We start from the raw sequence: 25,869 nt of genomic DNA, 5'->3' as shown, positions 1-25,869 counted from the left end.
TTCAAAATCAGTCAAAAGCTAAGAGGAAATCAAAAGCTAAGCTAAGCTAAGTGAAAATAAGTGTCCGCAGAGCAACGAGAGAAGCGTTCAGTGACTGAAAGTAAAACTTGGCCTAAAGATATAACTCAATAGCCTAGGCGAATTTGCGTAATATCAATAAGTGTTTCAGGAGCCATACTGACACTGAAACGGAAGATAATGAATTCGGTCTTCCGAATTTTTTTCAGTGCCGAAGGGGGTAACAGGGTCCCTTCTGTCATTCATTGTACAAACATCAAAACGGTAGAGATTGAGAAACAAGCACTCTAAGACAGAAAGAAAAAAACGACCCACCACAAAGGAATTATCTGAATGCAACGGAAATCGGTAGATGTGATGTACATGTACAGACAAGTAAATAATTATAATTTCTGAAAAATCTGGATGGTTTATTCAACAGAAAGAACTTCATAAACAGAACAAGTTAATAACGTGTTGGTCCGCCTCTGGCCCTTATGCGTGCAGCTATTCAAGTTGACATTGCTTGACAGGCTTGTTGGGCGTCGTCCTGGGATACATCGTGCCAAGTTCTGGCCAACTAGAGCATTAGATCGCCAAAATCACGAGTTGGCTGGAGGGCCATGCCCGTAATGCTACAAAAAGTTCTCAACTGTGACGAGATCCGGTGAGCTTCATACTCAAGTACCAGAAACTCAAGCCGTGTGACGGCGGGGTTTATCTCGCTGAAATGTAAGCTAAGGATGGCTTGCCATGGAGGGCAAGAAAATTGGGCCTAGAATATCGCGACATGCCCTAGTGCTATAATAGTGCAGCGGGTGACATCAAAGGTGTCCTTGCGTAAAGTGAAATGTCATCCCAGACCATGGCTTCTGGCTGCCAGGCCGTGTGACAGGCGACAGCCAGGTTGGTATCTCACCACTGTCCAGGGCGTCTCCACACATCATTGACTGCAGTAGAATTGTCTTCAGTTATGATTCCCACTTCGGAATTTGTCCCGCTGACCAGAGGAGACGTGTCTGGAGACTACCAGGACAACTGTGGGATATCAACCTAAAGGTCGCCCGCCATACGGCCCAACATCCAATGGTGATGATCTGTCGTGCTATTTCTTTTCAAAGCAGCTCATCTGTGGTTGTCATCCACGGCTTCCTTACAGCACAACGGTTCGTCGACGATACCATACCCTGTTTTGTTGCTCTTTATGGCAGGCCATCCTACCGTTTGTCTTGATGCTTGCCAGATCCTATCTTGGGCAGCAAGGTCGCCGGGTCCCTCCCGTATTGAAAATGTTTAGTCATTATGGGCTGGGCCCGCCAACCACATCCAGATTTTGAAAATACAGAGCGCCGTTTGGACGGAATATGGCACTGTATCCGGCAAGAGAACATCCTACAAATACATAAATCAATTACAAAGCGAATAACTACTTGCGTAAGGGCTGGAGTTGGACAAACGTGTTATTGACTTACTCAGTTTTTGAAGCTCTTTCTCTTAAATAAGTCATTCAATTTTTCTGAAATTTCTGTCAGTTATTTGGATGGATCTGCGTATAATACCGTCTATGTGCTCTTTTTTTTTTTTTTTTAGTCTTGGAGCGCAAACGCTGGAAAACTGAAACAACAACAAAAGTTTCGTGGAGTAAAGTCATCAGGACCACCTGAGATAACTAAGATTCTACAGACGCTGTGCGAAAGAATCTGCTCCTCTACTAGCAGCAGTTACCAGTCGGTAGTTGGCACCCGAAAGGGACCAAGGGGAAGGAAATAAGGCCAGGTCAATCGCGTTTCCAAGAGGAGTCGTAGGGGAGATACACTTGCACGGACCTGCTCGAAAGGAGTGTCTCTTAATTTGTTACGAGGAAACTGTTAAAGCTTCTAAATTAAACAAACCTTATTACTTACCTACTTCTATTCTTCAACATTTATATACCTGAAACCGTCTGCGGCTAGCAGGCTCCGAACTGCCACGTGGAAACGTGGACGGTGTGTAACGTAACTAAGTCGGTTCGCGAGAAACAGCGAGCTGTAATCGAATTTCCAATTCGAAGAGTTCGTCCTTACATGGAGCGCCCTCTCCTTCAGCATGAAAATCCCTGACCACACACGAGCCCTGCAATATATGCGACAATCCGACCCCTTGGGTTCAGTGTTAGCGATCATCCTCAACACAGCGACGAAGTGGTTCAAGCAGATGAGTGGTTGTGGCTCCACAAACAAAGTCAAACATTCTGCATTGAAAGTATCAACAAACTCGTCTCCTGTTATTAGAAATGATTTCACTAAAAGGGTCACTATGTTGGGAAATGAAATGTTGTGTGGTTAGTACCTCCCGTAGGGTAGATCGTTCTCCTGGTGCAAGTACTTCGAGTTGACGACACTTCGGAAACTTGCGTGGCGATGGCGATGGCGACGAGATGCGAAGGACAACACATACACAGTCCCTGAGTGGAGAAAATCTGCGACCCAGATGGGAATCGAACCCGGGCACGACATTCATACACGCTGTCCACTCAGCTACCGGGTCTGAAACTATGTTGAGAAACAACGTAAACATTAAACTTAATGACGTAGAAAGTAAATAAAGTTTGCTTTAATTCAGAAGCGATAAGGTTTTTCACACAAAAAAATTCGCAGACACTGCTTTTCAGCACGCTCTCGTAGTCATGTTGCTGACTTCAGTCTATTGTAGAATAATCGAACGTGGTTAACGCTAACGTTCTATGACGATTGTGGACAGCGAAAATCTCCTACAAAAATCAATATGGATACCGCAAACAGAGATAACAGAGAAATTCAGCTGCCAATGCTCCACGTTCAGATCCACAACGCTACAGATATCAGCACTCAAGTTGATGCCGTGTTCAGAGACTTCGGGAAGACTTTAGACTTTGCCCTTTAGTAAAATGTACAAGCTTACTGAGGAGCGGACCAGATTTCCAACTGGCCTTAATACTTCCTTAACGGAACCAAATCGATTGTAACAGGGCCGTTACTGTTTACAGTGTAGATCAATGATCTAGTCGAAAGCTTCGGAAGCTCCATAAGGCTATTCACAGACAATGTTACAGTAAGTACACTACTGGCCATCAAAATTGCTACACCAAGAAGAAATGCGGATGATAAACGGGTATCCATTGGACAAACTTGTTATACTATAACTGACATGTGATTACATTTTCACGCGATTTGGGTGCATAGATCCTGAGAAATCAGTACCCAGAACAACCACCTCTGGCCGTAATAACGGACTTGATACGCCTGGACATTGAGTCAGACAGAGCTTGGATGGCGTGTACAGGTACAGCTGCCCATACAGCATCAACACGATACCACAGTTCATCAAGAGTAGTGACTGGCGTATTGTGACGAGCCAGTTGCTCGGTCACCATTGACCAGACATTTTCGATTGGTGAGAGATCTGGAGAATGTGCTGGCCAGAGCAGCAGTCGAGCATTTTCTGTATCCAGAAAGGCCCGTACAGGATCTGCAACATGCGGTGGTGCATTATCCTGCTGAAATGTAGGGTTTCGCAGGGATCGAATGAAGTGTAGAGCCACGGATCGTAACACATCTGAAATGTAGCGTCCACTGTTCAAAGTGCCGTCAATGCGAACAAGAGGTGTAACCAATGGCGCTCCATACCATCACGCCGGGTGATACGCCAGTATGGCGATGACGAGTATACGCTTCCAATGTGCGTTCACCGCGATGTCGCCAAACACGGATGCGACCATCATGATGCTGTAAACAGAACCTGGATTCGTCCGAAAAAATGACGTTTTGCCACTCGTGCACCCAGGTTCGTCGTTGAGTACACCATCGCAGGCGCTCCTGTCTGTGATGCAGCGTTAAGGGTAGCCGCAGCCATTGTCTCCGAGCTGATAGTCCATGCGGCTGCAAACGTCGTGGAACTGTTCGTGTCTTGTTGTCTTGCAAGCGTCCCCGTCTGTTGACTCAGGGATCGAGACGTGGTTGCACGATCCGTTACAGCCATGGGGATAAGATGCCTGTCATCTCGACTGCTAGTGATACGAGGCCATTGGGATCCAGCACGGCGTTCCGCATTACCCTCCTGAACCCACCGATTCCATATTCTGCCAACAGTCATTGGATCTCGACCAACGCGAGCAGCAATGTCGCGATACGATAAACCGCAATCGCGACAGGCTACAATCCGACCTCTATCAAAGTCGGAAACGGGATGGTACGCATTTGTCCTCCTTACATGAGGCATCACAACAACGCTTCACCAGGCAACGCCGGTCAACTGCTGTTTGTGTATGAGAAATCGGCTGGAAACTTTCCTCTTGTCAGCACGTTGTAGGTGTCGCCACCGGCGCCAACCTTGTGTGAATGCTCTGAAAAGCTAATCATTTGCATATCACGGCATCATCCTCCTGCTGGTTAAATTTCGCGTCTGTAGCACGTCATCTTCGTGGTGTAGCAATTTTAATGGCCAGTAGTATAAATGTAACATATTGTGTATACATAGGCAACATATCCGCAACTGTTCACCTGCACTATTGATGACCAATTGCTAGAGACAGTATCGCCTGCAAAATATCTAGGAATAATCATCTGCATCGACCTTTAGCGGAATGACCAAGTAAAACAAATACCAGGTGGATCAAACGCTACATTGAGTTTCGTAGGGGGGGGGGGGGGGGGGGACTCTGAAGAAATAGAAGTACATGCACGAATGAAATGGCTTACTAAACAATTGGACAAATTCTTTAGTTTCCATCATCGCTTTGGGCTCTTAACGGGCGAGAATAAAAGAAGGGATAGGGAAGACACAATGAACAGCGGCGCGTGTAATGACGAGATCGTTTAGTTCGAGGACGTTTCAGAGACGTACTACATATCTACTTCTTGTCGTTCCAATTTTCCATTTTGTGTGCCTTTCTCAAGGAGTGGTTACATATCAAGCTAATTTTACACAATCTTATGATGCACCAAGAGGGTGAAATGCGCCTTTGATATTAAATATTTTTCACAACCAATACTGTTTTTGTTCTGAAATGGTACTCAGCAATCTACAGTCGCATACGCTACAAGACAGGCGTTGTCGATCACAGAGAAATTTACTATTGAAATTCAGAGAGGGTGCGTTCCGGGAAGAGGCGGATAACATATTGCTCCTCCCCTATACGTCTCGCGAAATGACAACGAGGAAATTCGAGAAATTATAGCTAAGAAAGAGGCTTACGCACAGTCATTCTCCCCATGCACTATCCCTGTATGGAACAGGGAGGGGAGGATTGGGGTAATCAGACAGCGATACCAGAAGTACCATCCATCATATTTCGTCAGGTGATTACCGGAGTACTCATGTACGAGAGTGATCTAGTAGAATCTATCCCAACATTTGCCTGAAGTGATTCAGGGGAACAGTGGAAAGACTAAACATGAAAGCTGGATGAAAGACAGAGAATCCATTCAGCAAAATACAAGGCCAGTCTGTTAACAACATCGCAACAACATTCGATTTATCCCTGCTGTACAACACCGTTTCTTGAATCCTGAAGCAGGTAAACAGGAAATTAAGTGGAAGAACTAGGCGGATTGAGGTTCATGTCATTCACCATTGTATATTAAAACATTTATTTATGAAAAATAACTAAAAATCTAATAAAGCCAATTAACAGGATAACAAACATCACTCTGTACTTCTCAGTTTTCAGAAATTGTCATACCACAAATGAAAGAATTACGAAGAAGCTTCTTCCTGGTCAAAATTTTGGTAATGGGACATCGAAAGGACTGGAACCAATAAATACTGTTGTTCCAAAGAATTACAACGCAGAAGCCACATGAAATCTGTGTACGATGACACGTAGTGTGACAAAATATAGGTTGTGTGTTTCCTTAAAGGTCATCTCTTCGTACCCCGTATGCTCGGAATTAGCTTTTCACGGTACAACTTTTTTTTTCTTCTTCGCAAAGGTATGGACTCTAGAACAGCACAAGAAATTGATAGCAACAATTATTATTAGAAAATTCGAAATGTGGAAGTACTTAAAGCACATCTAAAACGGATAGTTGCATATAGTCTCGTTCCGTATAACGCAACATTTCGCTTCTTAATTCTATTACATACTTAGTATGTAAAATTATGGGGCGTCAGATCTTGTTCAAATAGTGATGCCTCTTATAATGAAGCGTAAAGTAGACACCTTCGCAAGCAAAAACATACACTTATCGTTCATGAAACCAGAGTTAAGATATCTAAGTTAGTAATAACTTACATGAAGAAAAACTCTTTCCCATCAGGTCTAACAGGTTTGGTGCGACACCCCACGAATTCCCGTGTTCTACTTCCTTCATCTCAGAGTCAGTGTGTTGATTTTGCATGTACGGCGCATGTTCGGCAAGTGATTTCAACGAAGTGAGTAAGAATCCTCAATGAACGTTAAGTTTCCCGAAAACATAACGTGTATCAACAGACGAAACGAGATTATCTGTTACGAACATACAGTCTCAATATACTTTAAACACTGAGTATAAAGTTTAGCGACCGTGAGGGATAGCACACATTAAATAAACTTGAGGAGCTTAAGTAATATCTCGACTGATGGACTAATCAGACAGGCATAAATATTTTACTTAGATTGAAAGTGCGTTATTAGAACAAATAAAAGTAAACGATTATGTGAAACTAAACAAATGCAATAGTGCATTTCCTAATTAACAATGTTTTTATTTAATTTTGGCCTCACTGACAACTTATAATTAAAATGTGAATCCTGAGTACGTATGTTCGTATCTGTTAATGATGTGGTCATTGTTAATAACAGTGACAAACTCAATGGGACGAGTATAAGAGTTCGTGAGTAGTGTGAATTTTGTAAGGACACCATTTCGAAAGCGTCCACAGTAGTTATAGAACGGTGGACTACGAAATTCTGGTGTCGCGACATAGATCGTTCATTGCTTGAAGCCAGCACATTGCGTCCAGCTTTCTTAGCCGTGGCAACAGTAACTTCTTGAAACATTTGTCGTACAACTAGCTGTCGACCTCTCGCAGGAGCAGTGCATAATTATATATATATTCATTATTATTTTTGTCATCAGTCTTCTGAATGGTTTGATGCGCGCCACAATTTCCTCTCCTGTGCGAATCTCTTCATCTCAGAGCAGCACTTACAACCCACATAATTATTTGATGTGAATTTCTAGCGGGTTACGAATTGTGGGGTACCTCTTAATAAGTCACGTGTGTACTTACACAAATGAATCAGTTACTAGTGCCAGCTCATGGGTGATTCCCTTTCCAGATTTTTCTAACTTCCCTACCTCGTTCAAGCTTATGACATTCCAACCTATGATTCGTAGAAGGTTATCCTTTCATTGGCGATTCAATCTTTTTCTCAGGGTCACCTCCCTCTTGGTAGCCCCTGCCGGAATTCCGAATGGGAGGCTATTCCGCAATCTGGTTTCATTGGAGAGATCATGCCAGTTTTTCAGTTACGGGCCACATGTCCTGTGGATACACCGTATGTGTCTTTAATGCAGTGGTTTCCACTGCCTTGTGCTTCTGCTTGCAGTTGTTCATTGCTGATTATCCCGCCTTTAGAGGCAGTTTCCCACTCCAAGAGAGTTCCTCAACCTGTGTCCGCTCATCATCTCTCTTTACCGGAAGTCTTCGACCGCCATTGATGATTACTAGTCAAAATTTGACGGCTGGTTTCGAACCCGGGATCGAGGACGATTTAAATGCTAATCAAAGACGCCACCGTTAGACGACGTGCGACTTATTTAAGTTGGCGCCTCACAATTGTTCAACATATTTGTATCAGCAGAAACAAGCAACCAGACACCGTACGGTCGAATGTGCTCCAGGTACCAACGATTGCAAAACAAACTTAGATTTATTACACTCGTGCCTGTCTGCCTTAGTTCTTTCATATGTCATTCTGGTCTTTTTTTCTTTTTTTTTCTCTTCACCAATGAAGTTTCTGACTGCCTTCACATTATGTAAACCAGTACCCAGTGAACAACTCAATGTTTTAGGTGCCAAGTAAAAACATGTAATGAATCGCTGAGCTAAAGGATATCTCTGATTTGGAGACAAGTTTACCTTCACGTAAGAACCGAATACCATGGTGTAAGGTTTTTATTTGGTGATATGGTCCATATTGCAGTAATTTCTTTTCTTATACAACGAATTTTTTCTAGTAACCTTTATCAATGCAAAGTTAGGAAAGAAAGACAACTAATTGGCTAATTCAGAAGTATAAATTCATCTTTGTTCAGTGAAGAATGAAAGAATGTTTGTTTCTTAACATCCTGTACCCTGGGTTGTCTTACAATTTCTTTTTGGATGTAAACTTCTTTCCATGTGAATATTATTCACGTGTTCCTGTAGCTCAGTAGAAAATGCAGTTCCTCATCCCCTTGCCCTACCATTAATTTCGACGAAATACGTGCCCTTGCTGCTAGATACAAGGCGTGTTAAACCAGCCAGAGTGAGGAGTGAGGCAATCACAGAACTTACATGCCGATATGTGGATACATATCACGTAGCTATACGCTGATTTGTTTCATGCGACTGATCTGTCGCTGTCAACACTGGTTTAATTTTAGTTCCATTTTTATACTTGGTTGGTGCTTAAGTTTGTAGGGTTTTCGCTCTGCATGTTGGTATTACGGTGGCTATTGATTTATCAGTTTTCATTTTTGATTTGTAGTTCACTATTGCTATTTGAGTTTATGTGTCACCATTACCCCATTTGGAGATAATGAGTGAAGCTGTGAACGACAAAAAGTTGAGTGCGAAGTGGAAAATCTGGGTAATTCAGACATATTCTTACGTTCCAGATGAATAGACGGATAACAACAGCTGAGGTAGCCATAAACATTTTCACCATCTGTGATGACAACACCATTGGACACAGAAAGGCAAGAAAATAGTTTTCTCATTTTAAAGACAGTCATTTTGACAATAGTGGTTCTACGCTGAGGAAGACAAACAGGGTTTTAATCGAGATCGTGTAGACATTAATCCACACCTGACCCACGTCAGTTTATTCGAGATCCGGCAAATGGGGAAGGCTTAAAAATCGAGTGTATGAGTACCACATACTTTAAGCCAAGACCACAAAAATCAGCGGGACATGTGCTCCTTTACTGGCTCCTTATTGACTCGTGAGTAACATCGACCACTCGTATTCAGCATAGTTATTAGTGACGAGAAATAGTGTCTTTGTGCTAACATGGGGAAGTGATTTACTGAGACGTATTGCAGACGCAACCAAGGACAACGAACAGGAAGATCGCGTGAAGTGATGTTACTCGCCCATAAGGCCCGGCCTCATTCTATTAAAATGACAAAAACACGATGCAGAAATTGGATTGTAAAGTATTTTCCCAGGCCCATTTTATACAATGACTTCCCACACTTAGATTTTTACCTTTTCGTCTCCATCTAATAACCTTCAAGGAGCTTTCTTTCCAGAAAAGGCGCTCGGAAAGTAGCCCAGCGTGTTCTTCACCCCAAAACCAGTAACTTTTACACTTGATGAATCGCAAAGCTACCCCTGTGTTGACAGACTGTTTTAGTCAAGGAGAATGTATCTTAGACGACTGAAGTCTCCGTTATGTGCACCTGTTGCTTCTTTTTTTTAAGTTATGGAAAAACGTTACTAACTTATGCGCCAACCAGATAAACGCATTGTAATAAAATATTTTAAACAATACGTCAGAATACAATTACAGACATAAATTTTGATACATAAAAATATTTTAATAGAAATTATCATCTTGAGCATCTTCATGTGTGAGCCCTTCTTCTTCTTCTTCTTCTTCTTCTTCTTCTTCTTCCTCCGCCTTGACGCCCCAAAGTAGGAACCATCGCATAAAAATTTAATTAAGAGAATAAATCCTCCGCTTGGTATATTTTCCCACAGTATAATACCTGTAATTGTAAAAATTAATAGTCGTGCTTAGTATGACTGTTTGGAAAGCACTATTCCAGATATAACGACTTTATGCACTCCGTGCTTTTCCACGTCGCGTCGCTTCGTGGTTGGTGTTTTATGCAAAATTTTCACAGCCCTGATGGGTGTTCCTGTTCTAAGTGGCATATCGATATGTTTTAGGAAATTGGCCCAGTGAGGCGTTCCATCTGATTGAAAGTTTCCACGCTTTACGCAGTCCAGGAATTTGACACTGGTTTTAAAGAATTTCTGCTATATTTTTCCAGTAATGAATGACAATATATTGCTTTATGGAAAATATCAATCCTGCACATAGCCATACCAGACTGATAAAATGAAGTTCCGGTTTGCTTTGAGGGTTTTACACGCGACTGCGATACAGGCTAACGTATGATCTTCACAATCGATGCCACACCTTCCCTTAAGGTATTCGAGGATACATTTGCTGTTAAATGTTTTCGAAATCGATTGATTTTGTGTACAACGATCTTCACACTTTCGTGTTTCTTTGGTATCACACACAAACGTCGCGCTCATCTTTCCACATCAAAACCGTCAAATTGCTACCTCTTGTGCACCGACAGTCTATAAAATTTGAATACTGTTTGTCTCATTTTTTACCTCTTGCTTCGTACTTTCCCGACAAGATTTGTCTTTTCCTGGTGTAATATTAAGAAGATGTTGAGGGAGGCCTACCTACCGTCAAACAACAACGTATATGTCTTTTACACTAGGGATTGTGAAAATCCATCACAACATTCTCAAATGCACAATTACTCTAACTTCCTCCTGGTCAGTACGCATTTCGAAACCTTAGCAAACCCGGTATTTGCCGTACATGATTTGATTCATCACTCTTCTTGCTTGTTTGATGGGGCCAGCCACGATTTCCTCTCCTGTGCCAACCTCCTTAGCTCAGAGCAGCATTTATGCTTACGTCCTCAATTGTTTGCTGGATGTATTCTCATCTCTCTCTTCGTCTACAGTTTTTGCCCTCTACAGCTCCTCTCAGTACCACGAAGACATTCCATGATGTTTTAACCGATGTCCTATGCTCCTGTCCCTTCTCTTGTCACTGTTTTGCACATATCCCATTCCTATCCGATTTTGCGCAGAACCTAGTTACTTACCTTATAAGCACACCTAATTTTCAACTTTCGTCTGTTTTGCTTATTGTGTCTTGTTTTGTTTTATGGCGCAAAAACAACTGAGATCATACTCGCTCATGTCAAACCTAGAAATGAAAGAGCGGAGTGAAAAACGACTACTTGTCAATCCCAAACGACGAAAGAGAAGACAGCTAAAACAAGGTCGTCGAGGAAGATCTATAAAATACGCCATGGAGAAACGGGGGCCCAGAACTAAAAATTAAATGCTCGAATAAATTATGACTGACTGAAAACCTCAGCTACCGACAGTTGTTGTTGATATACCCAGATGTGGACAGCTGAAAATGTGAGCCCCGACCGGGACTCGAACCCGGAATCTCCTGCTTACATGGCAGATGCTCTATCCATCTGAGCCACCGAGGACACAGATGAATAGCGCGACTGCAGCGACTTATCCCTTGCACGCTTCCCGTGAGACTCACATTCCCAACTGTCCACAATTCTATATATGTATTGTACCTTATAGACATTTGCCCAACCACTCATTACTCGCGCACGCTTTGGCGATTCCCGTAAGAGTCTAGGCCACCTGTGCGCATTCGCACGAACGAAGGTCAATGGCTGGGTAGCCTTTAACTATATATAGTACCGCTGAGGACACGTAGTATATTGTGGGACCACATAGTGCAGGTCGCCAGGTAAGGCACTAACGAGGACCAAAAAAGTTTCCTGTTGAGCCTGAAGCCGGCCTGGGAGGCCGAGCGGTTCTAGGCCCTTCAGTGCTCAGAGCCATTAGAACCATTTGAAAGACTTTTTTGTCGAGCCTGAGGCCCCGGAATTACCTAGTTTCAATGAAGGGAAGAACAATAGGCCCAAGTTGAAAAGACGGTGGTAGCAACAAATTGCGTCTGCAGAAATTCACACAAATGGTTTTGTCAGTAGGAAAACTATAGAAATTGTCGATGTTCCTTGAGTAAAGGTGATAGAAATGTCTCTCAAGACCCGTCTCAATGTGACAGTTCCGTGGAGAACTGAAATAGATGGAAAATCGTCAACGAAAAGGGAGCAGGAGATGCCTGGCGGGAGACATGACATAATAGATTTAAAATCGATAACAAAGAGGACGACTCTCAAGATGGAACCCTGAGGCACACCGTTTCCTGGATAAAGGTTTCCGACAACCCAACCCATTTGTGTCTAGAAAACTTGGTCTTTGGCCGTATTTCTCGGTTTGGAGAAAGCTTAACGGTAGAGTCCGGGGTTTCCGCAGAAAACTGTTCATGAGATTTGGTAGATAAAGTGACAAGATGGTCAACTGCAGAACGGCGATTTGTGTAGTGGTTAGTAAATTGCGAGACGAGCCACCATATCAGACAGGCATTAATCATACCTTCCACCATCTTACGATGGGAGAAATGGAGCAATAGTTAGAACGAGGTATTTGTCCTTACCTGTCTAAAGTATGTGTATGACTGTGGCTTCACGCCATCGTCTGGAGAACGTGCCCTCAGCCCAGAGCAATTGTGCATACGAAGACTAAAGTTTCCTGCAACGTCTGATCGTGAACATCGCCTGGCTCTGGGGGCTGAGGATCAGGATGATTTGTGGGTATGATCTAGCTCCCTCATAGTACAGGACACATTTAGGCACTTTCTATTCTGAGAAAGGTATCACCCGAGCCTCGTCTGCTCGTTTCCGATGGGGGAATGCGGAATGATAGGGGGAGGAGCTCGAAATCCCCGCAAAATGGCGGCCCAAGGCGTTAGGAAATAGCAATAGGGTCCACCATGACGTCGTTTGCTACTGTCAGGCCTGTAAGGTGGCAGGCAAATCCAACACCTTCCCTGAACACCCTGACACGATAAGCAAATCCAGTAGTATGTCACATAGCTCCGAATAAATCGTGACATTAAATTAACCAAAGTAATACGAGAAACGAGTGAGCAAATGGAATACCACAGACTAACACAAGAATGCCTAAATGCATGTCGTACCCTCCCACCATGAGACCGACGCAGTTCCGAGGGGAGAAACGAGAACAGAAGCTGAGAGCAGAACCATGTTAAGCTAGAAGGCCCTACGACAAGGTACGGACTGGACACCCACGTCGGCAGCTAACCACTAGGGCCACACAACCTGCAAGTTTTAGCGTGAGACTTTTTCGCGTCTCTGTTACGTTGCAAACATTGCCCCACCACAAAAAGTATAACGTTTCTCACTGGATCGACAGAATTTTTGTAGGCGGAGCTTAAGGTTAACATTGAGACCCTGATTGGTCAGATCAAAACACATCCAGATAGTTTTTTAAACCAACTTCTGTAAATTGCAGTAAGGAGAAGGGAGATAGTTCCGAGACGGGGAGCTGGATGGCTGCTACGCCGGCCGCCGCCCCCCTGACGAACACCGACAAGGTAATGAACGCACGCGATGCCTCACAAGAGCGCGTAAAGCTTCACTCAGAACTGCAGAAGTCTCATCTGTTACACCTCCTTTTTGCGTAATACTAGTGTCGATCGTCAATTAAAGCTCATGGTGTTCACATTTTCCACTTGAAGTAAAAATCTGAAACGCGATTATTTTTCTGTTATATAGTTATTGAGAAGCCACATCAGCCACTGTAATTTACAACAAGTTAGACAAGTTATTAAAGATAATTGAGGGTCACTGTAGACCACTTTGATAGTTTTTTCTCTTTTGTGAAACTTAATTTAAACCTAGATTATAGATGTGATATGGCATAGGTCATCCTTCGATCTATTGTAGAACTTGGAAACCCATTCAGGGAATATTCGTTCACATTATTGTTGAACGCAGTTGGTTTTTACCATCCTGTATTAAAACACTTCCTTTTATCAGTAGTGCAATTTATAAACTATGTTTTGTGAGTGGAATAAAATTTCCAATGGTAAACTTAACTGCTTTTTCGACGTTATTTTACCAGCTAACTAAAAATAGGAAAGCCTTGAACCCCTTCCACTAAATTTAGTTAGTATTAAGATTCTTTTATAGGGAGTGCAGTGGAGCTGACGCTGAGATCATTTAGCATTTGGTTATATCATCGCTAGTCTCACTGAACTCTTCTGTAATCTACATGTCATGTGTGGTCTGGCTTCTCCTTACCAGCAACAGGTCCCAGGTTCAAACTAGTCAATTCCCTAAAAAAACACGCTCAGAGCGTCGTTGCGCTAAAGTGGTAGGGAGACACGATATAGAACAAACAGACACCACCATGAATGTTTAGAGGCCACAAATTGGGGAATGGACCTTGGTTCCCAGAAAGAAGCCGGAAGTTGGCCCACACGACAGAAGAGGTAGTGTAACTTAAAATAACTAGTAAAAACAAACCAGCTGGTTTTTCAGTCAACTAAGGGATCGGTTGGCAGAGGACGACTCAGATGTTGGTTGGCTGGAGGGACGTAAGAAGCCTTCGCCGGAGTATTTCTTCTGTCCTTTACGTCCGGTCGGTTGTGTAGCTGGTGACTTCGTCCCGTGACAAGAGTGTTTGGTGGCTTGTTGCACCGCTGGACGAGGAGATGATGATGCTACCATGACGCTAGGCGATTTCACAACCGCAGTGCTAAATTGGAGGTCGGGTGTCTGCGTGGACATCATCTTCATGGAGCGAGATGTAGCAAGAAAAGTACTGTCGGTGCCAGATGGTTTCCTATTAGCCAACAACTTGCCGGCCGGTCACGGTGGCCGAGCAGTTCTAGACGCTTCAGTCTGGAACCGCGTGACCGCTAAGGTCGCAGGTTCGAAAACTGCCCTGGGCATGGATGTGTGTGACGTCCTTAGGTTAGTTAGGTTTAAGTAGTTCTAAGTTCTAGGGGACTGGTGACCTCAGAGATTAAGTCCCATAGTCCTCAGAGCCATTTGAACCATTTTTTGAACAACTTGCGAGCGACTCGGTAAGGTACTTTTTACTTCATCCACATCTCCTGGACAGCCCGCTCATCGAGATACATGAGACAATTGTGGGAGGATGCAGCATGGTCGCCATTGCACTCGACACAGCAGGAGGAGGAGGAGGAGGAGGAGGCGTACAATCGCTCTCATGAGCATCCCTACCTCTGATTCCACATTTGGCCAGGTGTCGATAGGACTCTCAAGTACGGTTGTAACGATGACAAAGTAGAGCATACGGTTGAGAACGTTTGGTCGTACCGTAGACTGCTTTGATCTTTGATGGAAGAACCACTATCAAAAATGAGAAAAAGTGTGTGTGTGTGGGGAAATGAGGATTCATTTCTTTTTTTTATCACCCGATGGACTACACTGACGCCCTGATCAGAGAGGTACGTTTGGATATATGCCTCAGTCAGATCATCAAGCAGCCTAATGTAAACAACACCACGGGAAGAATTCAGCGTTCGATGAGCATTGACACGAACAGTATAGCCATGGAGGATCGAATTTTCAAACAGTTGCGTTTGAAAATGAGTTGTAGTCTACAAAAGAGAAGTGTCTTTTCGAGAAGAATATCACAGGTACAGCAATTGCTTCAGCATCTTGCTGAACAATAAACGAATTTACCGTAGCGAAGGCCTGACCAACTTCAGTATGCGAATCGTGGTGCAGCTGAGAGGGTCTTAAACGTTGACGGTGAAAAAGAAGAATGGTTAATTGTGAGAATATCACCCAAGATTGCCAGCGTCTCCGACGGCGCGCTCCTTCCTACTGGGTTTCCCCCGACAGGAGGGAGCATGTCCACCTCAGTGATTGCTCTCACACACCTCAGGTCACACCTCGGGTCACTTCTCTAGAATACCTGAAAGAGGGACTAATCGGCATTTTAGGAAGGTAGCATCTCAGGCTATCACTCCTCCCTGGGCCTGGCCTATACTTGGGGATACGTGCGAACCTGGCAACCCAGGGCAGAGAATTAAGGGTTACCCAGTCACGTGTTACGCGTCAGACGAGTCGTCTGGCCTTCAGGAGTGCACAGGGAGGAAGGAGGAAGAAGCAAGAGGAATCTCAAACATCGAAGCAGAGGAAGTATAGGAGAGGGGGAATGAAGGAAAGAATGAAGGAAAAAAAGAAGGAAAGGAAGACAGTGGAGAGACTGTTCTGAAATGGGCGACTGCATATGCGGAAGACGTTTCCAACAGCATCTCAGACATGTTCCCCGAGCGTGGGAAAAGAGTAACAAGAGGAGATAAATGCAGCACTAAAGGGAAAAGATGCTGCAAAGACTGAGGCCCTGTGGTCGCCACGCACGAACCCACCATAAGGGCGAAAAGCCCCTTGGGGGAACTGTCCGTTCTGATAAGAACAACCCAATCACTGAACAGGTTAATGTAATACACTCTCTGTCCTACCTTCATATTCGGAACGAATCATATTCCCGTTATACCATTTTCTTTTGCTGCTGTTGACATGACCCTATAATCATCTTTCCATTTTCTTTCACTGACATCCCCCCCCCCCCCCCCCCCCTATACATCTAAACTGAGCCTTTGCATTTCCCTTTTTAGATTTCCTAGCTTCTGATATTCCAACAGAATGTTATCCTTTTGTTGATTATTCAGTCTCTCTCTTACGGTCACCTCCCTGCTGACAGTCCGCTCCAGACATCCGAATGGGGGACTGTTACAGAATCTTTTGCTAATGGAGAGATCATCATGGCACTTTTTGAATTACGGGCCATATATATCTCTTGGATGCACGTTATCTGTCTAATGCAATGGTTTCCATTGCCTCTGCATCCTCATGCCGTTGGTTACTGCCGATTCTTCTGCTGTAGGGGCAGTTTACAACGCGAAGGACGAGAGATCGCTCCTCCGCCCTCTGTTACAAGGCCGTTGGACGAGTCAGGGTGACTTCTTATGCCGGAAGCATTCGGCCGCCATTACTTATTATTAATCAAAATTCAAGCGGTGGCGGGCTTCAAACCTGGGACTGAGAACTTCGATTACTGATGAAAGAGGCTACCCCTAAACCACAGCTCAGTTGTATAGTTCATGCTTTTTGATCCACATTCGTCACTTTTCGGAGGATTAAATACTTCGTATGCTGCACGTCCTTTGTATTTCATTAAAGACTCCCGTACGCTGACGTTTTTATACGGTGTGTCAGTGTCATACAATTTCTCATTCCAAAGGGTGGTGATAGATCTTATCTTTAGGACTATCAATACAGTCAGCTGTTTCATTCTTACAAAAATATAATATTAAAATTTTTTTTAAACCTCTTAAAAGAACTTACCCTTTTAAATACAAAAACATAAAAAATATAAAAATAAATATGAAAATAAACAATCACCAGACTGACTTACAGATATTCAGTCAGGGTATGTAGAATAACAACGAATCTGCAGCTGCTGTCATACGAAATCGCACCTCAGACAATACCTCTAGCTGTAGATCCAATGTGTCTAGTACGCAGAAAGGTTGTTTGCAGGCTTTCAGCTGGCCTTCTAGTAATCAAAAAGACCATCATTGGTATCAAACCGAACCTGCTTTCGTCAGGAAACAATAGGCCGCCTCTCCGCCGTCCAAAGAGCTATTGCTCGACAAATGACGTCTGAGAAGACTGCAGTTTGAAGTCAGTGGAATGCACACTGAAGGGAGTCTGGCTCTGAGAGATCCTTGAAGTAACCTATTTTCAACCGTTCGCGGGGTCACTGCGATGCAAATGACTGTAAAAATGGCTGCCGCGTATCCAGTACGATGTGCCAAAGGCATACGCAAAACATGACGGTCTTCCCTCTCGGGGTAGGGCCAAACGGCCCTCTGGATCCCGATCTTCTTTCTTTCATACGTTCTCGTGATCACCGATGCCAGCAGACATGTACAGTAGCTATATTCCTGCCAATTCTTACTGCAGTATCGCACAAGGGACATCTACTTTGTCGTAGCCCTGTTACCTGACCTCGTTCAAACTCTAACATCAACCCACAACGTCAAATTTCGACCATAACTAACGCTCACCACTGTTACAGTAGTATTTGAAGCAAAGTGTTCTGCTTCTTCGTAGTGGCGTTAGTTCCACCACTCTGCGACTACGACCAGCTCGTCTGTCAGATGTCAGATGTAGAAACACTACTAACTTCCCTTTACTGTCGCTCCTCCTTGCTATTGCGACACTTTTCCTCATTCTGTTCATTAAACTGATCTGAGACGAGTAATTTTAGTCCATTTGCATCAGATTATTTCCAAATGGTTTATGTGCTATCGCTTCCTGCCAAATTCATGACACACACATATGACTTAGGTAGTTAAGTTTCCTCATCATTGTCATGTTCTACAGAAATTTTGCATGGTTTCTGTTTTGTACAATCAACTCGCTATCACTAGACTATTCTTCACTACCTCCATGTAAACGGCCCTATGTTAACATTATGTGAGAATACATTTAACTTTTCTTGAGAAAGAACTAAGTACAGAACCGATAGCCCGTTTACTTTGTAACGTCGATTCAACCTATTGTGACCAAGTTTCGCGGCATAAAGGTAACAACTAAACCAACATTGTAACTTAGAATTGTGTGTCCAGTGGACTAAGGCAAGCTGTGTTTACCTTAAGCCCAATTTCCGTTCCCGCGAATGTTACTCGTAATATTTATGTCTGGCCCCACGTTGCTTTCCTGGAGTCTGACGAGATATTCATGTTTGGTCTAACACTTATCACGATTCAGACTCGTCGAAATACGGCAAAAGGTTAAAGCCGCATTTTCGACACACTCGACTGTCTCGCGTCACAGTATAATTGAGACCACGACATCCACAACTGGTAGACACGCTTGAACAATAAGGCAGCTTTCTGATTTACAGTACAAAGATTTGCATACGTTAATAACAGGGCGGCACACCTGTCGAATTCCCGAATATTACAAATAATCTAAGGTTGACGGCAACCGCAGCTAAAGCAATCGATGCTCCATTAATAAAGCCGGCCGGTGTGCGTGCGGTTCTAGGCGCTTCAGTCAGGAGCCGCGTGACCGCTACGGTCGCAGGTTGAAACCCTGCCTCGAGCATGGATGTGTGTGATATCCTTAGGTTAGTTGGGTTTAAGTAGTTCTAAGTTGTAGGGGACTGATAACCTCAGATGTTAAGTCCCATAGTGCTCAGAGCCCAGCAATAAATCACTGTAAGCTGCACGTGAATTTTATTTACAGGAGCACGATAGGTTTTGTGATACCTGATTTGATCTGCAGGTGTCCATACATCAGTAAAACATATGGGAGAGAGTGGGGGTCAGCCTTCATTAAATGACATACTGCTACCCGCAACAAGCAGGGTGTCATTGATCAAATTCTTGTATTGGAAAACTGACATGACAAATGCGTGTGAACTTCTTACCTCCTTACACCCTTGGCCTACGGATGGTGTCTTTAATTACTAATCAAAGCGTCCTCGGTCCCGCGTTAGAAACACGCCACCGCTTAAATTTTCATTAGTAGGCAGCATTGGCTGCCTAAGACACCCTCATCCTGTCAAAGGCCTCGTCAAATAGGGCGAAGGGAAACCGCCCCTAAAAGCAGACGAATCAGCAGTGATCAATTACATTAATACGCAGAATGCAATGGAAATCACTGTAATTAAAATACTGGCATGATATTCTCACCATTTGCAGAAGATTCCGGAATAGTACCCCCGTTTGGATTTTGAGGTGGGAACAGCCGAGGTGGAGGTGACCATCAGAAAAAGACTTAATAATCAACGAAAGGGGCATGAATGTAGTAGGGAAGCTAGAAAATCTGGAAAGGAAAATGTAGGGGCTCTAATCACACACAGTATGGGTCATGAAGTTCAATGGAAAGAAGGCAAGGATTCCTGGTCAGTTGAGTATACCGCAGTATTAACAGCAGAAGAAAATGGTATACGGGAGTAGGATTCATTATGAATAAGAAGGTAGGGCTCAGAGTGTTACTGTGAACAGTTCAGTGACCGGGTTGTTCTAATCAGAATCGACAGCAAACCAATGTCAGTAACAATAGTTCAGTTATACATGCCGACGTTGCAAGCTGAAGATTACGATATATGGAAAGTGTATAAAGATATTGAAAGAGTAATACAGAACATAAGGGGGATATCAAAATCTAATAGTCAATGTGGACTGCAGTTCAGTTTCAGGGGAAGGAGTAGGAGAAAATGTTACAGGAAAATACGGGCTTGGGTCAAAAAATGAGTAAGAAGATAGACTACTTGAGTTATGTAATAAATTACCTTTAGTAATAGCGAATACTCTGTTCAAGAATAACAAAAGGACGGTGCATACTTGAAAAAGACCGGGTGATACGGGATGATTTCCGTTACATTACATCATGGTCAGACAGTGATTCCGAAATCAGATACTGGGTGGTAATATGTACCCAGAAGCAGAAATAGACTCAGAGCACAATATAGTAGTGATGAAGAGTACGGTGAAGTTCAAGAGATTAGTCAGGAAGGACCAGTACGCAAAGAAGTTGGATACAGAACTACTAAGGGACGACGAGATAAGCTGTAAGTTTTCTAAGGTTGTAGAGTCAGCAATAAGAAATAAATCAGTAGGCAGTACATATAAGGAGGAATAAGCATCTCAGAAAAGGGCTATCTCAGAAGCTGGAGACAAAAACATAGGAACAAACAAGGAAACTGAAAAAAAACTAGGGGTAGCAGAACTATTGCTTCAGCTGATCGATGAAAGGAAGGAAGGAAGGAAGGACATAAATCTTAAGGGATATTTAGGAATACGGACATACAAGTCGCAGAGGAAGGAAATAAGTAGGAAGTACAGGGAAGCTAAGACGAAATGGTTGCATGTAAAATGTGAAGCAATCGAAAAAAAGTCATTGTCGGAAGGACTAAATCGGCATATAGGAAAATCTAAACAAGGTTTGTTGAAACTGAAAGCAAGATGGTAACATTAGGAGTGCAACGGGAATTCCACTGGTAAATTATGAAGAGAGAGAGAGCGGATAGGTCGAAAGAGAACACTGAAGGCCTCTGTGAGAGGAAAGATTTGTCTGATGTGATAGAAGATGAAACAGAAGACATATGGCATCCGGTATTAGCATCAGAATTTAACACAGCTTTGGAGAACTTACGATCAAGTAAGGCAGTGGGGATAGATAGCATTACATTAGAATTTCTAAATCATGGGGGGAAGTGGCAACAAAACACCTATTCCCGTCGGTGTGTAGAATGTATGAGTATGGCGACGTACCATCCGACTTTCGGAAAAATATCAACCACACAATCCGAAGACTGAAAAAGCTGACAAGTGCGAGATTTATTGGACTATCAGATTAAAAGCTCATACGTCCAAGATACTGACAAGAATAAGATACAGATGAATGGAAAAGAAAATTGAGCGTTTGGTACACGACTAGCGGCTAGCCCTAGAAAAATGGGCCTTTTTTGGCCAAGAGAAGTCTTTTAGTATTTAATTTGAGGAAGAAATTTCTGAAATTGTACGTCTGAGGCACAGCATTGTAGGGCAGTGAAACATGAACTGTGGTGAAACTGTAACGAAAGAGAATAGAAAGATTTGAAATGTGATTGTGGTTGTTGTTGTTGTTGTTGTTGTTGTTGTTGTTGTTGTTGTGTTCAGTCCTGAGACTGGTTTGACGCAGCTCTCCATGCTACTCTATCCTGTGCAAGCTTCATCTCCCAGTACCTACTGCAACCTACATCCTTCTGAATCTGCTTAGTGTATTCATCTCTTTGTCTCCCTCTATGATTTTTGCCCTTCACGTTGCCCTCCAATACTAAATTGGTGATCCCTTGATGCCTCAGAACATGTCCTACCAACCAATCCCTTCTTCTGGTCACGTTGTGCCACAAACTTCTCTTCTCCCCAATCCTATTCAATACTTCATGAAATGTGGTACTATAGACAAATGGTGGTAACTGGGTGTACTGATAAGGTGAAGAATGAGGAGTTTCTGCGCAGAATCGGAGGGAAAAAGGATATCTGTAAGACGTCAGGGAGTTACTTCCATGGTGCTAGAGGAAGCATTTTTTGGTTTGATGCGGCCACCAAGAATTCCTCTCCTGTGTTAACCTGTTCGTCTCAGAGTAGCACTTGCCACCTACGTCCTTAATTATTTGCTGGATGTGTTCAAGTATCTGTCTTCCTCTACAGTTTTTGCTCTCTACAGCTCCCTGTAGTAGCATGGAAGACATTCCCTCGTGTCTTAACATGATGTCCTCTCATCCTGTCCCTCCTCCTTATCAGTCCACATGTTCCTTTCCGATTTTGAGCAAAGTCTCCTCATTCCTTACCTTATCAGTCCACATAATTTTCAACATTCGTCTGAAGCACCACATCTCAAATGCTTCGATTCTCTTCTGTTCCGGTTTTCCCACAGTCCATGTTTCACTACCATACAATGCTGTACTCCAGACGAACGTTCATAGAAATGTCTTCCTCAAATTAAGGCAGATAATTGACACTAGGAGACTTCTATTGGCCAGAAATGCCCTTTTGCCACTGCTAGTCTGCTTTTGATGTCTTCCTTAGTGCGGCCGTCATTGGTTATTTTAGTGCCTATACCCAGGCCGCTGAAACATTGCACTTGACTTTTGCGTATGAAGTTGACAGCTTAACAGAGTAACAAGTGAAGAACGATAGGCGCTAGGCGTTCAGCGTGGGGCGCCAACCAATCACAGCGCAGTGAGCACTGCGGTTACTCACGTGCTGTGACGTCAAAGTTCCCGCGTTGCCGGCTTTGTTTAGTGAATGTGTATACAACGTGAGTTGTGTGTTGTTTTCCGCGTGTTTTCGTTGTACTGTGTGCTATATCGTTGTGACTTTTGATACGTTGTGAGCTTACGCATTTGGAAAATGCCACCGAAAAGACTTCGTTCACCTAGTAACAATCCTTTTGCGTCGAGGGGTGCCGCTAAACAGCCAGGCACTGTAGTTGCTACGCAGAAGGCCTGCCGCGGTGGTCTCGCGGTTCTAGGCGCGCAGTCCTGAACCGTGCGACTGCTACGCTCGCAGGTTCGAATCCTGCCTCGGGCATGGATGTGTGTGATGTCCTTAGGCTAGTTAGGTTTAATTAGCTCTAAGTTATAGGGGACTAATGACCACAGCAGTTGAGTCCCATAGTGCTCAGCGCCATTCGAACCATTATTTTTTTTTTTTTTTTTTTTTTTTTTTTTTTTTTTTTTTTTTTTTTTTTTTTTTGCTACGCAGAACTCGTGAGTTTTACGAGCAGGAGAAATACTATGTAAGCATTAACGGACAGCCATCAATTCCTGCCGACAAAGTGGTGGAACGTACGCCGAAAACTCTTGGTATTAGTGCAAGAATGGTAGTAAGTAAGGGAGTATTACTACAAAACTTGGAAGATACTGAAGTGAGCCGTAATGATTCCGAGTTGTCTGGATCAATTAATACATTTTTATCAACCCAGGGAAAGAAGAAAAAGCGGCCTAGTCCTATCACAGATTTAGATTCTTTCCAGACTGATGCAGTTCGTAGGCATGTTTATGCTTAGTACAGCAGAAAAGAGTATCCGACTGTAGCTAAGTTATTAATCTCTTTAAAAGAAAGTGAACTCTTCGGGGGTGGTAAAACATCACTAAAAATTGTGTTAAAAAATATGGGTTTCCGTTACAAAACGCTAGACGGACGCAAAGTACTGCTCGTAGCATTTTCTTGCACAAAATTGTGGGCAGAGACATGCATTCCATAATTTGGCTAGGGTTAATGCCGGGGAAGCTGTCAGTAAATGTTGGACGGATAACACACCTAGCAATAGCTGCCATCAGCCGACGGGAAGAGGAGCTGGATTAATTGTGGTCCATGCAGGCTCCTCCAGTGGTTTTGTCCCTGACGCACTTTTAGTTTTTAGATCAAAAACGACTGGTGATTACCATGAAGATATGGATCACACGCAATTTGTTGAGTGGTTCAGGAACCTTTTAAAACTATTTCCTGTCCCTACAACGATTGCAATGGACAATGCTCCATATCATTCGGTGATACAGAACAAAGCCCCAACCACAAATGATCGGAAAGAAGTTATGGTGCAGTGGTTACAGGCTCGAAATATTGCAGCAGATATGAGTATGTCAAAGATTCTGTTATATTCTCTTGTTAAAGAAAATAAGCCTACGACACCTACATATGTAGTAGACGAAATTGCCAAGGAGCAGGGTCATGCTGTAATAAGGCTGCCACCATATCACTGCCATTTCAACCCTATTGAGCTAGTATGGAGTGACGTAAAAATGTATGTAAGGAACAACAACAAGTCCTTTACAATAACAGAGGTGGGAAAGCTGTTGCGTGAAGCTCTTGTGACTGTGGATGCAGCCTCATGGAGAAAAAAAGTAGAGCAATTCGAGAAGCTTATACGATAAGCACATACAATAGAAGGCATTATCAGTGGCCATGAACAATTAATGATTTGTCTTGCCGATGAAGACTGTTTTAGCGATGAATCGGACAACAGTGACGATGGCGAGCTGGATGGAATTGCGCCATTATCGTGTAAACTGGTGAGTGTAAAATTACTAATATTGCTTATTTATTGCAATCTCGGTTATTTATTTTGTAAACTACGTACATTATTGATTTTAAAGTACCAGTCGTCAGATGCTTGTTTTTGTTTTATTTCTTTGCTCTGTTATCGAAAGGGTGCGCATTGTTATGCTTTTACATGCATTATAATACGGTTGTTTACTTCCTGACATTGTAGTACAACTAAAAACCAGTTTTTATATACATTGTAATTGCTCAATTGCTTGAATTTACGAGACGGGACGGGAAACTGTATCGTCTGCTGTGTGTATAGAGGCTGCAGTTGCAAACATCGCTATTACAGTATAGCCAACCTAACTAGACAAAAAGCGAACTTTCAAGTGCAATGTTTCGCCGGTGGGGGTATAGGTAGCAGATTCCTTAACTCCATGAACTTCGTGACCACCAATCCAGATGTTATGTTTCTCGCTGCTCTCATTTCTACTGCTTCTCATTATCTTTGTCTTTTTTGATTAGCTTTTCAATTCATACCATGTGCTCATTAGACCATTCCTTTCAGCAGATCATGTAATTCGTGTTCACTTTCGCTCAAGAGAGCAATGTCATAAACCAATCTTGTCATTAACATACTATCACCTCAAATTTTAATTCCACTCCTGAACCTTTCTTTTATCTCCATCATTGCTTCCCCCTTGTACAGATTGAACAGTAGGGATGAAAGGCTACATCCTTATCTTACACCCTTCTTAGTACGAGCACTTCGTTCTTGGTCGTCCACTCTTACTATGCCCTCTTGCCTGTTGTACATACTGTGGACCCGTCTCGCTCTATAGCGTAGCCATACATTTTCAGAATATCGAACATCTTGCTCTGCCATACTTTGTTGAACGCTTCTTCCAGGTCGACTAATCCTATGAATGTTTCTTCGTTTATCTTCCATTATTAACCGCAACGTCAGATTTGCCTCTCTCGTGCCTTTATCTTCCCAAAAGCTAAACTGATCCTCATCTAGCGCATCTAGCGCATCCACTTTTTCTTTCCCATTTTTCTGTATATTACTCTTGGAAGCAATTTGGATGCATGAGCTGTTAAGGTGATTGTGCGGTAATTCTTGAACTTGTCACCTCTTGCTTCTTTTGAATTTCGTGGATGATGTTTATCCGAAAGTCAGATGGTATGCCCCCAGATTCAAACATTCTACACACCAAAGTTAATAGTCCTTTTGTTGGCACTTCCTCCAACGATTTTAGAAATTCTGATGGAATGTTATCTATCCCTTCTGCTGTATTTTATCTTAAGCCCTCCAAAGCACATTTAATTCTGATTCTAATACTGGATCCCTTATCTCTTCTAAATCGACTCCTGTTTCTTTTTCTATCGCATCAGAAAATCTTCCCCATTCCCC

The 25,869-nt window shown here is 43.1% G+C and overlaps 1 non-coding gene across 1 annotated transcript; it reads right to left on the bottom strand.

Annotated features, from left to right (window-relative positions):
• Positions 1-11,395: 11,395 nt before the first annotated feature.
• Positions 11,396-11,469, bottom strand: Trnat-ugu (transfer RNA threonine (anticodon UGU)). Its single transcript has one exon. It is a non-coding gene; the product is annotated as a tRNA-Thr (tRNA).
• Positions 11,470-25,869: the final 14,400 nt, after the last annotated feature.

This window comes from Schistocerca gregaria, chromosome 3, assembly GCF_023897955.1.
Source record: "Schistocerca gregaria isolate iqSchGreg1 chromosome 3, iqSchGreg1.2, whole genome shotgun sequence".
Lineage (NCBI taxonomy): Eukaryota > Metazoa > Arthropoda > Insecta > Orthoptera > Acrididae > Schistocerca > Schistocerca gregaria.
Note: the sequence above shows the minus strand (reverse complement) of the source record. Positions and strands in the feature narration are given on the sequence as shown.